General features: G+C 38.7%; 1 long non-coding RNA gene across 1 annotated transcript in view; it reads right to left on the bottom strand.

Moving 5' to 3' along the window:
- Positions 1–13581, bottom strand: part of LOC129482932 (uncharacterized) — a 130958-nt gene that overhangs the window by 110813 nt on the left and 6564 nt on the right. The window contains exon 2 of the long non-coding RNA XR_008657852.2: positions 7142–7264. This is a non-coding gene — a long non-coding RNA (uncharacterized lncRNA). The remainder of the gene's footprint in view (positions 1–7141; positions 7265–13581) is intronic.

Consider the following 13581-nt stretch of genomic DNA (forward strand, 5'->3'; position numbering starts at 1 on the left):
ATATATCACTTTTTTTTTTTTTCCACTTAACCTTAACATAGAGTAACTGAAATAACCTGCACTTTCTACATTTGCTTAATTGGTGGGAGATTTAGCCATTCAGGCTAATTAGCATAAGCCCATGTCAGTGTTTAAATTAGGCCAAAACAAAGACCAAAGTATGAATTTTAATAGAAAAATGTGACCTCATTACTGACATTGTACTGCAGATAATGTTAAAGTGAAAGAAAAGGATAAGGAAAGGGGGAAAAAGGAGGAGAAAGGAAAGCAAGAAAAGACAAGTGAAAAGATTAGTAATATATTCATTGTCATTAGTTACCGAAAATATAACAAATTGAATTTTAGTAATTTTTATTAATAAAGCATAAAATTAAATGATGTTAGAAAGTATATGCCTCCTATAAATATCCATTTGGTAGCTTTTAATAGTTTCAAAGCCCTTTCACATGTGTTTTAAGTGAGTCTTTTTTTTTTTTTTTTTTTTGAGACGGAGTCTCGCTCTGTCACCCAGGTTGGAGTGCAGTGGCGCGATCTCGGCTCACTGCAAGCTCCGCCTCCCGGGTTCACGCCATTCTCCTGCCTCAGCCTCTCCGAGTAGCTGGGACTACAGGCGCCCGCCACCACGCCCGGCTAATTTTTTTTTTTTGTATTTTTAGTAGAGACGGAGTTTCACCGTGGTCTCGATCTCCTGACCTCGTGATCCGCCCGCCTCGGCCTCCCAAAGTGCTGGGATTACAAGCGTGAGCCACCGCGCCCGGCCATTAAGTGAGTCTTTTGAGAAATACTTGTGAGTTAATGGGACTTAAACCAACAGAAAAGGAAAGCTAATTTAGTTATAAATCGAGCCTGAGGTTTCAGATTTCTGGACTAAAAATATGGTTCAGTTTGTGCTGCTGTGGGATGAAGAATGGGCAGAGAAAATCCACAGCGCAGGCATGGGGATAAATGGCATTTGGCATTTAGCTGCAGGGTTTGGGGGACAACAGGGAGTGGTGGGATGGTGGTTAAGTAAGGGTGCATGCCCCACCTGAAGCTCTACAGTGGCTCAGCTCCAACTGAGTGTTGCCATGGGAAAATCTGATGGGGCCAGATCTGATCCTTCAAGAGAATGAGGAATTCCAGGTTGTTATGTGAATTCTCACAATTTGTAAATGTCGGCTTGCCATTCAGCATTTTTTTTGTTTGTTTTAAATAATATCATGTGGGTCAAACAAACTATGTTAATGGTACCCATCTGGCCTGGGGCTAGTAACTTATTGCCTCTGGCCAGTGGTGTGTTAATAAAAGTTTAACCACCAGCTCTCCAACAAAAAAGGGAGGTGGGCTGCTCTGCCTATGGAGTAGCCATGCTTTTATTCCTTTACTTTCTTAATAAACTTGCTTTCACTTTACTCTGTGGACTCGCCTTGAATTCTTTCTTATGTGAGATCCAAGAACCCTCTGCTGGGGTCTGGTTTAGGACCCCTTTCTTGTAACATCTTTATGGCAACCACAAAGGGATGATACTAAGGAGACCCCTGACCCAAAGGAAATAGACCAACACTGATTGACTGACTTTGGAGTCAAGGAAACGTTTCTTTTGAGCTATTGACAGCTTTCAACAATTGCATAAATTATGCTCCTGTGAACAAAATTTGAAGCATGCTTGTTTCTCTCTACCTAATTTCTCCAAAATCTGGAAACTAGTTATATCACCTTTAGTCAGAGTTATGAATGGCCCTCACCATACTGACTTTCTCTGACTGAACTCCTCTCTACCCTGGATCTGAGACCCTGATAGGCAAGAATATCATCGCCTCATTCAGCCTCCAGAAGTTACAAAAGATGGACCTTCATCTCTCTATGACCCTTAGGATTAAAGGTTCTCTTATAAAAGGGAGGGGGGAAATGTCAGAGGCGTTTAAACCAGAGTGACTCCATCTTGTATAGAGGCTGGGTAAAATAAGGCTGAGGCCTGCTGGCCTGCATTCCCAGCAGGTTAGGCATTCTTAGATATAGGATACGATAGGAGGTCAGCACAAAATTCAGGACATAAAGCCTTGCTGATAAAACAGGTTGCAGTAAAGAAGCCAAAACCCACCAAAAGCAAGATGGAGATGAAAGTGACCTCTGGTCATCCTCACTGCTACAACTCCAACCAGCGCCATGACAGTTTACAAATGCCATGGCAACATGGGCTAAAAAGGGGAGGAATCCTCAGCTCTGGGAATTGCCCACCCCCTACCCCTTTCCGGAAAACTCATGAATAACCCATCCCTTATTTAGCATATAACCAAGAAATAACCATAAAAATGGGCAACCAGCAGCCCTCAGGGCTGCCCTGCCTATGGAGTAGCCATTCTTTTATTCCTTTACTTTCTTAATAAACTTGCTTTCACTTTAGTCTTCAAAAAAGCATGCAGACATGTATGTACATAGTTTATTTCAATTTTACGGATGTAAAGAATGTGTAGCACACAATTTACAAATGATAATAAACTATAGATTACTCTTTATTATATACTCTTTGTACATCATTAGTTCTCAAAGAATGCTTTGATTTTTGCCAAACTCTTGTACACAAAGCCAACCTAGGGCTGCAATTGATGAGCATATATAGTTTTGGTATAAATATTGGTTGACATTTTCATTTATGTTAGAAATAAAAGGAAAGCTAAACAACAAAGATACACGTGAGAATGTCACTTGTTAGTCAATGATGAAAGCAACTTCTTTGCTGAATCAAATAATAGTTTTCAAATACTGGAGGAATATTTTCTCACGTATGGGGACTATTCACAATGTAAGGGCTATGGACATGACACACTTTTAAGTTTAATCTGCATTGTTAACATTTTCTCCATCACAATCAACAAAATCATAAATCAAACTCTGATATGTAGTGGTGTAAATACTGCCACCATAACCCAATTTCACGCTATCAAGAGACCACGGAGTTGAGAAAAGACATACAATAGGGCAGCATTATATAGTATTTCCATCCTACCTATACAACAGGCACAACTAATCCCAAAAGCATGAATAATACTAAAGTGAAGTAAAATAATTAGGAAGTGATAAGTTCTGAGTATTTATTATTTTTGGTTTTGATATAATTTATTTAATTCTAAGTTTACATAATTTGCTTTCAATAATGACTGTGCTTAACAACCAGCTTGCAAACTCCTGAAAACTTACCAATCAGCTCTGATGAGCCAGTACAAGTCCATGCCAATACCCCACTGACTGGGAGAAAGAAATGCTGACGGAACTGAGTAAAGACAATGAGTTTAGAATGTGAAGGATGGCTTGCAGTATTGAAATCCCCAACTTCTCATTTTCCAGAACCAGGGGTGGAAATTTTAGGGGTTTGCACCCACCTTCCATGCAGTAGCCCACTCTTCAACATTGAGAGTTATGATTCTGACAGCACCAAAGATGGTAGATGATGAGGTTGTAGAATTTAAGGCCTTGTGAGAAAAATGAGTTAGGGGTTAAAACTCTTGAATGAACCTATGAAAGTCCCCCAAAAGGAAGGAAGGAACAAAGGAATGAAGAAAAGATATGGATAATATTTTATACACATTAAATTAGTAAAAATAGGAATTGGAACCTCCATTTCCATTTCCCAGACTTGCTCACCAATAACTTCAGGGCCTCTGTTTCTCCAGAATTTACAGGAGAACACTTGTAAATTGGATGTGATTTGTTACAAGAATAATGATGTGCGGAGGCCTTTTTCATTTAACAGAGTCTGATATGGTTTGGCTGTGCCCCACCCAAATCTCATCTTGAATTGTAGCTCCCATAATTCCCACAGGTTGTGGGAGGGACCTGGTGGGAGGTAATTGAATCATGGGAGCGGGTCTTTCCCATGCTGTTCTCGTGATAGTGAGTTCTTATAAGATCTGATGGTTTTATTAAGGGGAGTTCCCCTGCACACACTCTCTTGCCTGCCACCATGTAAGACGTGACTTTGCTCCTCATTCACCTTCAGCCATGATTGTGATGCCTCCTCAGCCATGTGGAACTGTGAGTCAATTAAACCTCTTTCCTTTATACATTACCCAGTCTCATGTGTGTCTTTATTAGCAGTGTGAGAACAAACTAATACAGAGTCACAACTCAAAATGTTGCACAAGGTCATGTTTATCCTACCCAGACTCTAGAAAAGCAATGAGGGAGAGCTAGCTCTACAGAGAGTAGACTTCTCCTAAAGCCAATTGTAAGACAATAGAAATGGCACCATAGATAGACAAATACAGCAGGAAGGATGCCTCAAAGACAGATCCTAAACCAAAAAAAAAAAAAAAATAGTACTTGCTAATAGTAAAATCATAAAAAAAATGGAAAGGAAAATTAAGTCAACAAAGGGTGTTAGAAGCACACACACACGAAACAACAACAAAAAATAAAAAACAGACTAGGATGCACACTAAAAACAGTATTGTATGTGGTGATGGTATAGGAGCAATTTTTATTTTCTACCTATCTGGGAGAAATATTTATTTACTGGGAGAAATATTTATTTTTTGAATAAACATATAATCAAGACTTGAAAGGGCAGGGAGTAGATTATGAGAAATTACCTAATGGACACAAGGTACATTATTCCAGTGATAGACACACTAAAAACCCTGACTTCACCATTATGTAATATATCCATGTAACAAAATTGCACTTGTGCCCCATAAGTTTATACAAATAAAATTTAAAACACACACAATCACTTTCATAATAGAGAAAACCCAATAAGAGCATTTCTACATACATATTTTATTTTTATTTTTTTGAGACAGGGTCTCACTCTGTCACCCAGGCCAGAGTGCAGTGCCGTAATCTTGGCTCACTGCAATTTTTGCCTCCTGGGCTCAAGCAGTCCTTCCACCTAAGCCTCTTGAGTAGCTGGGACTACAGGTGCACACCACCACATCTGGCTAATTTTGCAGTTTTGGAGAGACTGAGTCTTGCCCTGTTGCCCAGGTTGGTTTTAAACTCCTGGACTCAAGCAATCCACCCACCCTAGCCTCCCGAAGTGTTGAGATTACAAAGTGCATGAACCACCATGCCCAGCCCATTTTTACATAAATAAACAAATCATGCTGGAACAAGTGCTTACTGCTTAAAGTTACAGTCTTACCCCAAGACAAATATCATAATGTTAAATTAGATAGTATTAAAGTGGAAAACAAAGAGACTAACAATCTAATAGAAAAACAATGAAATAAGCATGCAATTCACTTTAAGATGAAAACAAGTAGCCAATAACTGAATAACAAAAAAATTACCTCTACCCAGAGAAATGCAGTAGGAAACTAATATTTCATCCACTAGATTGGCAAAAAGTAAAGTTATTTGATATTCCATTTTGTCATGCCTGTAGGCAAATAGTCTCTATTTAAGAGAATAAACTGGTACAGTCACTTTGAAGTACAATTTAGGAATGTGTCTTAAAATTTATACAAGCTAGAAAACATTTATATCTTTGTATATCTACATAGAGAAGCACCCCACACACACACATACACATATGCCAGTTAGTAAAAATTCATTTAGCTCTTCATGTACAATAAATGCACTTTTCTGTATGCATTCTATACTTCAATAACAATTTTTTAAAAAGAAAAGAATGAATAATATGACTAACACTCACATAATTATCATCCGGAATTGACAAATATGAACATTTTGCCACATTTAAGATTTTTTATGAAAGAAATAAAACACTGTTAGTTTTCAAACATGCAAAGAAATTATAAACTTTAGTAGGTTTGTTGGTGGTGATAATATTGGTACAACAATTCTAAAACCACCTTGTAGGATTGTGCAAAAGAGTAAATACATTGAAGTTTTTGGAGGTCCATCCAGAGTTGTAATGGTAGGAAATATGAAGTGAGGGAAGGAGATGCAGCCTGGGATGTTGGACTGGAATTAAAGGTATCAGTGCAAACTCATCACTTTTTTTTTTTTTTTGAGACAGGGTGTTGCTCTGTCACCCAGCGTGGAGTGCAGTGGTGTGATAATAGCTCACTGCAGTCTCGACCTCCTGGGCTCAAGCGATCCTCCCACCTCAGCCTCCCAAGTAGCTGGGACTACAGGTGCATGCCATTATGCCTGGCTAATTTTTTTAATTACTTGTAGAGACAAGGTCTCACTATGTTGCCCAGGCAGGTCTCGAACTCATAGGCTCAAGCAATCCCCCCTTGTTGTGCTGGGATTACAGGTGTGAGCCACTACACCTGGCCAGACTCATGCTTTTTAAGACGTATGTCTTAGCTTTATCCTCTGAAAAAGCCTAGAAGCAATGATACCCCTGTGGCAAAGAACACATCTGACACCTAAATTGTGGTTTCTTAACACCATTCCCCATTAAAACAAACAAACAAACAAAAAATAGGGTTTTGAAGAAATGGCTGATTCCAGGGGTCTGGAGAAACAAAAACATAAAGTGAGCTTGAAACATCTTACTGTGACAGAAAGTAAGATAAGGTCAAAAAGTTGATGGAGATGTAGCAAGAGAATGCAGAACCCATCGCAGACAGTTCTACTGGCCAAATTAGGGACAATATGAACACCAAAATGATCAATTACAGAAACAGATTTTAGCATATTGATTTGAAAAAGACTCCATGAGTCTGTACTGTCACTAAAAAAAGTAAAAAAATAAAAAGTGGGAAAGAAGAAGAGAAAGTCTGATTTACAAAACAAAAGCAACTAATACATTTAGAAGGAGTAATAGAGAGTAATACCAAATTACCATTTTGCAAATGCTATAGTAACCATGAATTCTGAAAATAATCATTAATGGATGCTAAAGTGATGGTTGAAATTCTGAGGAATATTTACACAGTCTAAAATTATCATCATTCCACAGATTACTTATTAATTACAAGTAGGACCTTTACAATGGAGAAAGGTCCACAACTGAGTGATTAAACTTACCATGGGTGACCATAGTCAGTAACTGAATTGTACATTTTAAAATAACTAAAAGAGTATAATTGGATTGTTTGTAACACAAATGATAAATGCTTGAGGGGATGGATAACCCATGTGTCTCCACGATCACATTGCATACCTGTATCAAAACATCTTATGTACCCCGCAAACATATACACTTACTATGTACCCACAGAGATAAAAAAAAAAAAAAAAAACTTACCATGGGACAAATGGGCATCATACGCTGCCTGACATGATGCACTGAGAATGACACATTACCTAGGTAGGATTTTTCCAAAAAATGTTCAACTTCGTGTAATCCATATCCAAATAGAGGGACATTCTGGAGAAGAAAAGAAAAACAAAACTGATGAGGACTCTTCAAAAATGTCAGTGTTGGCCAGGCATGGCGGCTTACACCTGTAATCCCAGCACAAGGTGGGTGGATCACCTGAGGTCAGGAGTTCGAGACCAGCCTTGCCAACATAGCGAAACCTCATCTCTTCTAAAAATACCAAAAATTAGCCGGGCATGGTGGTGCATGCCTGTAATTCCAGCTATCTGGGAGGCTGAGGCAGGAGAATTGCTTCAACCTGGGAGGTGAAGGTTGCAGTGAGCCGAGATCTCACCACTGCAGTCCAGCCTAGGTGACAGAGTGAGACTCCGTCTCAAAAAAAAAAAAAGTCAACGAAAGTTAAAAGAAGAAAAAAAGAAAAGATAGACTGTTCTAGAATAAAGGAGACTAAATACACATGACAACTAAATGCAATGCACAATCTTTATGAGATCCCAGACTGGGGATAAAACAACAGCTATGAAAGACATTATTGGGATAAGTGAGGGAATTTTGAATATGGACTCGATGTTAGATAACAGTAGTATGTTAATGTAAAACTTCCTGAGTGTGATAACTGTATTATGGGTATGTAGAGAAATGCCCTTGTTCTTAGGGGATACTCACTGAAGTATTTAGGGCTGCAGTAGCAGGATGTCTGCAGGTAACTTTGAAATGACTCAGCAAAGATAAAGAGAGAAAGCAAATGTAGCAAAATATTAACAGTGATGAATCTAGGTGAAGGATATGTGGGTAATCGTTGTATTATTCTTGCTGTTATGTGTGTTGGTGTGTTGAGAGACGGTCTTTCTCTGTTGCCCAGGAAGGAGTGCAGTAGTGCGATCACAGTTCACTGTAACATCTAATTCCTGGACTCAAGTGATTCTTTAGTCGCTGGGACCACATGTGTGTGCCACCATACCCAGCTAATTTTTTTATTCTTAATTTTTTATAGTGATGGTGTCTAGCTATATTGCCCAGGCTAGTCTAGATCTCCTGGCCTCAAGAAATCTTCCTGCCTGGACCTGCCAAAGTGCTAGGATTACAGGCGTGAGCTACCATGCCAGCCTCCTGCTTGTGTTTTGTTTTTTGGTTTTTACCCCAAGACGGAGTCTTGCTCTGTCGACCAGGCTGGAGTGCAATGACACAATCTCGGCTCACTGCAACCTCTGCCTCCTGGGTTCAAGTGATTCTCCTACCTCAGCCTCCCAAGTAGCTGGGATTGCAGGCATGCGCCACCACACCCAGCTAATTTTTTTTGTATTTTTAGTAGAGACGGGGTTTCACCATGTTTGCCAGGCTGGTCTCGAACTCCTGACCTCACGATCTGCCCGCCTCGGTCTCCCAAAGTGCAGGGATTATAGGCATGAGCCACCGCGCCTGGCCCTGCTTGTTTTTATACATTTGAATTTTTCCAAAATAAAAAGTTGGGAAAGTGAATGAAGTATATTTAAACATACTTAAAAGAACTGCAAATCCTAAGCTAAAAGGAAAAAGCGAGTTATAAAATAACACATAGAGCATGATACCATTTAGTTAAAAAACACACAGAACATTACTGTAGATAAATAGATACTGTATCTGTGCAGAAAACAGAAAACAGTCTAGGTGTTTTGAGCAGAGAATGACTAAACACAAGCAATCAGGAAGGGAATGAACCAAAAATTTACATTTAATACCTTTTAAGATTTAAACCATATGTTTAGTTTATAAGTTATTCTCATTTTCTTCTTTGTATTGTTCTGCATTTCCTGAATTTCTAAAATGTGCAAGCAGTACTTTTATAATTAGGAAAAAGTTACTTTTCAAAGTCCATCAGTAGTTTTTAACAAATTCAAAGCTGCATCTGATTCTGTTATGTAATCATAGTCTAATCTTACTGTATGTTTATTGTATGACTTTGCTGCCCTCTAGTAACACTAAACAATGCAGAAAAAAAGAAACATCAATTCTTCTATCCTTTATACCCAGAGGGCATGTTTATAACTGTCGTCTTCCATAATATATCTGCTTCAAATTTTTTTCAAGAGGGACAATAATGTATGAATGATACTGACCCAGCAGGTAGTAAGTGGGTTCTTTCAGAAACGGTGCATAGATTGGTATTTTTGCTTTTTCATTGATCACACTATTCTCAGATATAAAGTGTCCATTCTGAATGTAATATAAATATCTTGTTCTACTATGGTTCTGAATAATACTCTTTCACATAGTAACACTAGAAGATATAAAATACTGAACTGGATAAAATGATTTCAAATGCTCATTTTACATGAAATGTTTGAAGAAAAGTTTACTACCGAAGACATCTTGGAGCTGTTCATTGTAATTATCTTGCAGGAAAATGTTCTGCCTCAGCGCCCGAAGTCCTTACACATTTTCTAATGATAAAGATACTTAACTGGCCATTGGCACTGTTAGGGCTCACAATACCACAAAGCATGCCACTTTAGCATGCTGAGTACTTTGAACTAAAGGAGATTGGAAAACCACAAAAGGAGCCTCAGAACCAGGGTCTCTCTGACCTTCTCCCGCCCTTCTGTCTCTGGCCCCTCTTTCTTTCCCAAAGCACAGGGAGAGGCTCTCTGAACTTCTCATACCTGCCTAAAGATAGATTCTCCAAAAAGAAACTCAATTGTCATGAGTCTCCACCCCAGGAATCTCATCAACCAAGGAAGATCGACTGCATCCCAAGAGAAGAGACTGAAGGTCAACATCATGCCCATACAGACTTGGCAGAGGCTCTATCACCTATTCATCTTTTCTGCAAATTATTTTCTCAACCTTAAGTTGTCTACATCCTTCCCTGTCTCTCCCCTTTGAAGAAGGTATATAAGCTTCTCAATTTCACTCTGTTATAGGGTACTCACTTTTTCCTATGATGCCCCTATGCATATAATAAATTTGTGTGCCTTTTTTTCCTGTTACTCTGTCTACTGTCTATTTACTTCAGTCCTTCAGAGGGTAAAGAGAATGTTTCCTGTCCCCTACAGCACATAGAAAAAATAAACCCAAACTGAAATTTCTATCATTTTATATCAGTTCTTAAGATGTAGTACCCTACTGATTTCATTCACAATTATAATCACAATTAGCAATTAATTTGTTTATTGACATCTCTAGCAGCTGACTACAGTTCTAGGACAAAGAAAACATCTGTCTTGTTCACTCTTGTGTCCCTACTGCCTAGCACAATGCCTAGAGCATTAAACATGTTCAATAAATTTTGTTGAATGAATGGGTAAGAGAAATACCTGGTCTAAATAGAAGATACATTTTAAAAATAAACTAGGATGAACAAGGTAACCTTCATTAAAACATCTACTTTTGTTCCAAGGTTGAGGGGTCACATCTGGTGAAGGCCTTAGTTTGGATAAAGAGAAATTACACTTTCTTTTGGTTGAAGAAAGTGTCATTTTGGAAAACGAAGAAATGACTATTATAGCTGAATTGCCAAAACATTCATGAGTGGAATACATTTATAAGAGTTGAATCTCCACTAGGGATACTAATGTGGCCAATAATTTTCAAAGTAACAACTTTATTTAAAAAAATAAATAAATACAACCTTGGGGTCTTTTAAACCTGGATTGAGTCAAAGTTTTGGTAGAAACAATGATCTCATTCAATTAGAACCAATGGCTACATTTTAATAGAGTTTGATACCAAGTATAAATTGACTAACAATTTTAACCAGGACCATTTATATGCTCTAAACAGAGGTACTTATCTCTATTAGCAAGTTACTTGCAATAACTATGTGCCTGCAGGAGAGAGAGCATTCCTCACTTTTACTTGCTGCTTAAATGTCTGCTTGTGAGGATATATGTGTGTATAGTTTTTAAAAAGAAAGAAATAAGAGAAAAATTCTGTTGAACAAAAGCTATAGGCGAAGAGTTACTAAGCAAGTGGACTTCTAAAAACAATTGTATAATGTATGCAGATAAAAATTACCCCACTATAAAATGAAAATAACTCTTTAAGCAAATCTACATAACACAATAAAACATCATTAATACCAACAACAACAAAAAGGAAATTTATTATAAGGATTCCAAGGAGATCAAGGGAACTCACACATGGAGTGCAGTCCAGCTTCTGGAAAAGTCAAGGACCTGGGAAGGTACCAGAAGCCCTCAGAGTATCCTTTCTGTCCTCATTCTTCTCTCTCGCTACATTGACTAGTTTTCTTGGCTCCTGAGTTGACATGTAATTTAAGGCTTTTCTGCAGCTTTTGAGTTCATTGCAATTCCAGCCATAAGCAGGGACTCACTGTCTCTGTTTCAAGGGCAAAATCTCGGGAGATTCTCATCAGCCCACTTTGCATCAGCCAGTACAATGTAACTTACTTGGTGTCTTAGTCCGTTTCTTTTTTCTTTTCTATTTTTTTTTTTTTTTTTTTTTTTTTTTGGTGTGTGCCCTTGTTGTTGTTGTTGGTACAAAGAAATACCTGAGGCTAGGGTAATTTATAAAGAAAAGAGGTTTATTTGGCTCATGGTTCCACAGGCTGTAGAAGAAGCATGGCACCAGCATTTTTTCTGGTGAGGGCCCCAGGAAGCTACTACTCATGGCAGAAGGTGAAGGAAAGCCAGTGTGTCACATGGTGAGAGAGAAGCAAGAGAGAGAGACAGAGAGAGAGAAGAGGAAGTACCAGACTCTTTTATAGGTTCTCATGGGAACGAATAAGGCAAGAATATACTTATTACAGGAAGACACCAAGCCATTCAGGAGGCATCTGCCCCATGATCCAAACACCTCTCACCAGGCCCCACCTCCAACACAGGAGGTCACATTGCCACATGAGATTTGGAGAGAACAAATATTCAAACCATATCACCTGGCTTCCTAACTCGCAGGGTACTCTTCTCCCTAGAGGTGGCAGTTCCCAAAGGTGGAGGGGAGATGTCTATTACTACTTTAAGAACTAATCGTCCAGGCGAGGTGGTTCACGCCTGTAATCCCAGCACTTTGGGAGGCCGAGGTGGGCGGATCACCAGAGGTCAGGAGTTAATGACCAGCCCGGCAACATAGCGAGACCCCATCTCTACAAAAATTCGCCAGGTAGGTGGTGTATGCCTGTAATCCCAGCTACTTGGGAGGCTGAGGCGGAAGAATCGCTTAAACCTGGGAGGCGGGAAAATCGCTTGAACCTGGGAGGCGGAGCTTGCAGTGAACCGAGATCGCGCCAATGCACTCCAACCTGGGCGACATGGCGAGACTCCGTCTCAAAAAAAAAAAAAAAAAGAAAAGAACTAATCTACTTCAGTAATTTATAATACATTGAGATCATGCTTTAGAAATAAAGGGTTGTTACCTGTAGAAAATGTCCATTTATATCAACATAGGGTAAAATATTTATCACTAATTCAATAAACAGATAATGTCCAATACCATTCAGTCAATGAATATTGTCTATTCTGTGCCAAGAGCCATTCAACGTACTGTGAAAACAGCAGTGAACAAAACGTAAAAATCTCTTCCCCTATTGTCTTAGTACATTTTGTGTTGCTATAACAGAATACCACAGCTTAGATAATTTATAAAGAACAGAAATTTAGTTCTTATCGTTTTGGAGGCTGGAAGGTTCAAGGTTGAGGGGCCACATCTGGTGAAGGCCGTCTTGCTGCATCACATACCATGGCAGTACGTGACTGGGGAAGAGGGTACAAGAGAGCAAGACAGAAAGGGGGCTGGACTCATGCATTTTATGAGGAAGCCAATCCCAAGATAACTAACCCACTAATCCAGTGACAACCACATGAATCCATTCATGAGGGCAGACCCTTCATGACCTAATGTTTTAATGTCTCACCTCTCAACATTGTTACATTGGGAATTAAGTTTCCAACACATGAATTTTGGGGGATACATTCAAACCGTGGCACCCATGAGTTGACATTCTACTTTAAGTTACTGCAGAACCGCCTTCATCAAAGTAAGGTCTAAATCAATCTAAAAAATTATTATATTATCTCTTCAGCCTTTTTCCGGAATAGAATTATTGAGATGTCCAGAGTTATAGTTTTTTTTTAAAAAATGAAAATCCTAGATCAGGGACTCCTAGGCTATTATATTTCACCTACCAGATAAAATTTTTAAAGATAAAATAAAAAATTGAGGAGGGCCTATAACTTTTACTACATTTCAGTTTGCCAAGTAAGGGTATGAAGATAAACTCACAGACTACCACATATTAGCATCATTATTTATAGAAATAAAGAAATTTTCTCATCTTAACATGAAAGAGAAAAAATAATTTCAGAATTAAGGACTATTTCTTCCAAGAAAGGACATCTGGCTACTCTATACACACAGACTGTCCTTCC

Source organism: Symphalangus syndactylus, chromosome 5, assembly GCF_028878055.3.
Source record: "Symphalangus syndactylus isolate Jambi chromosome 5, NHGRI_mSymSyn1-v2.1_pri, whole genome shotgun sequence".
NCBI lineage: Eukaryota > Metazoa > Chordata > Mammalia > Primates > Hylobatidae > Symphalangus > Symphalangus syndactylus.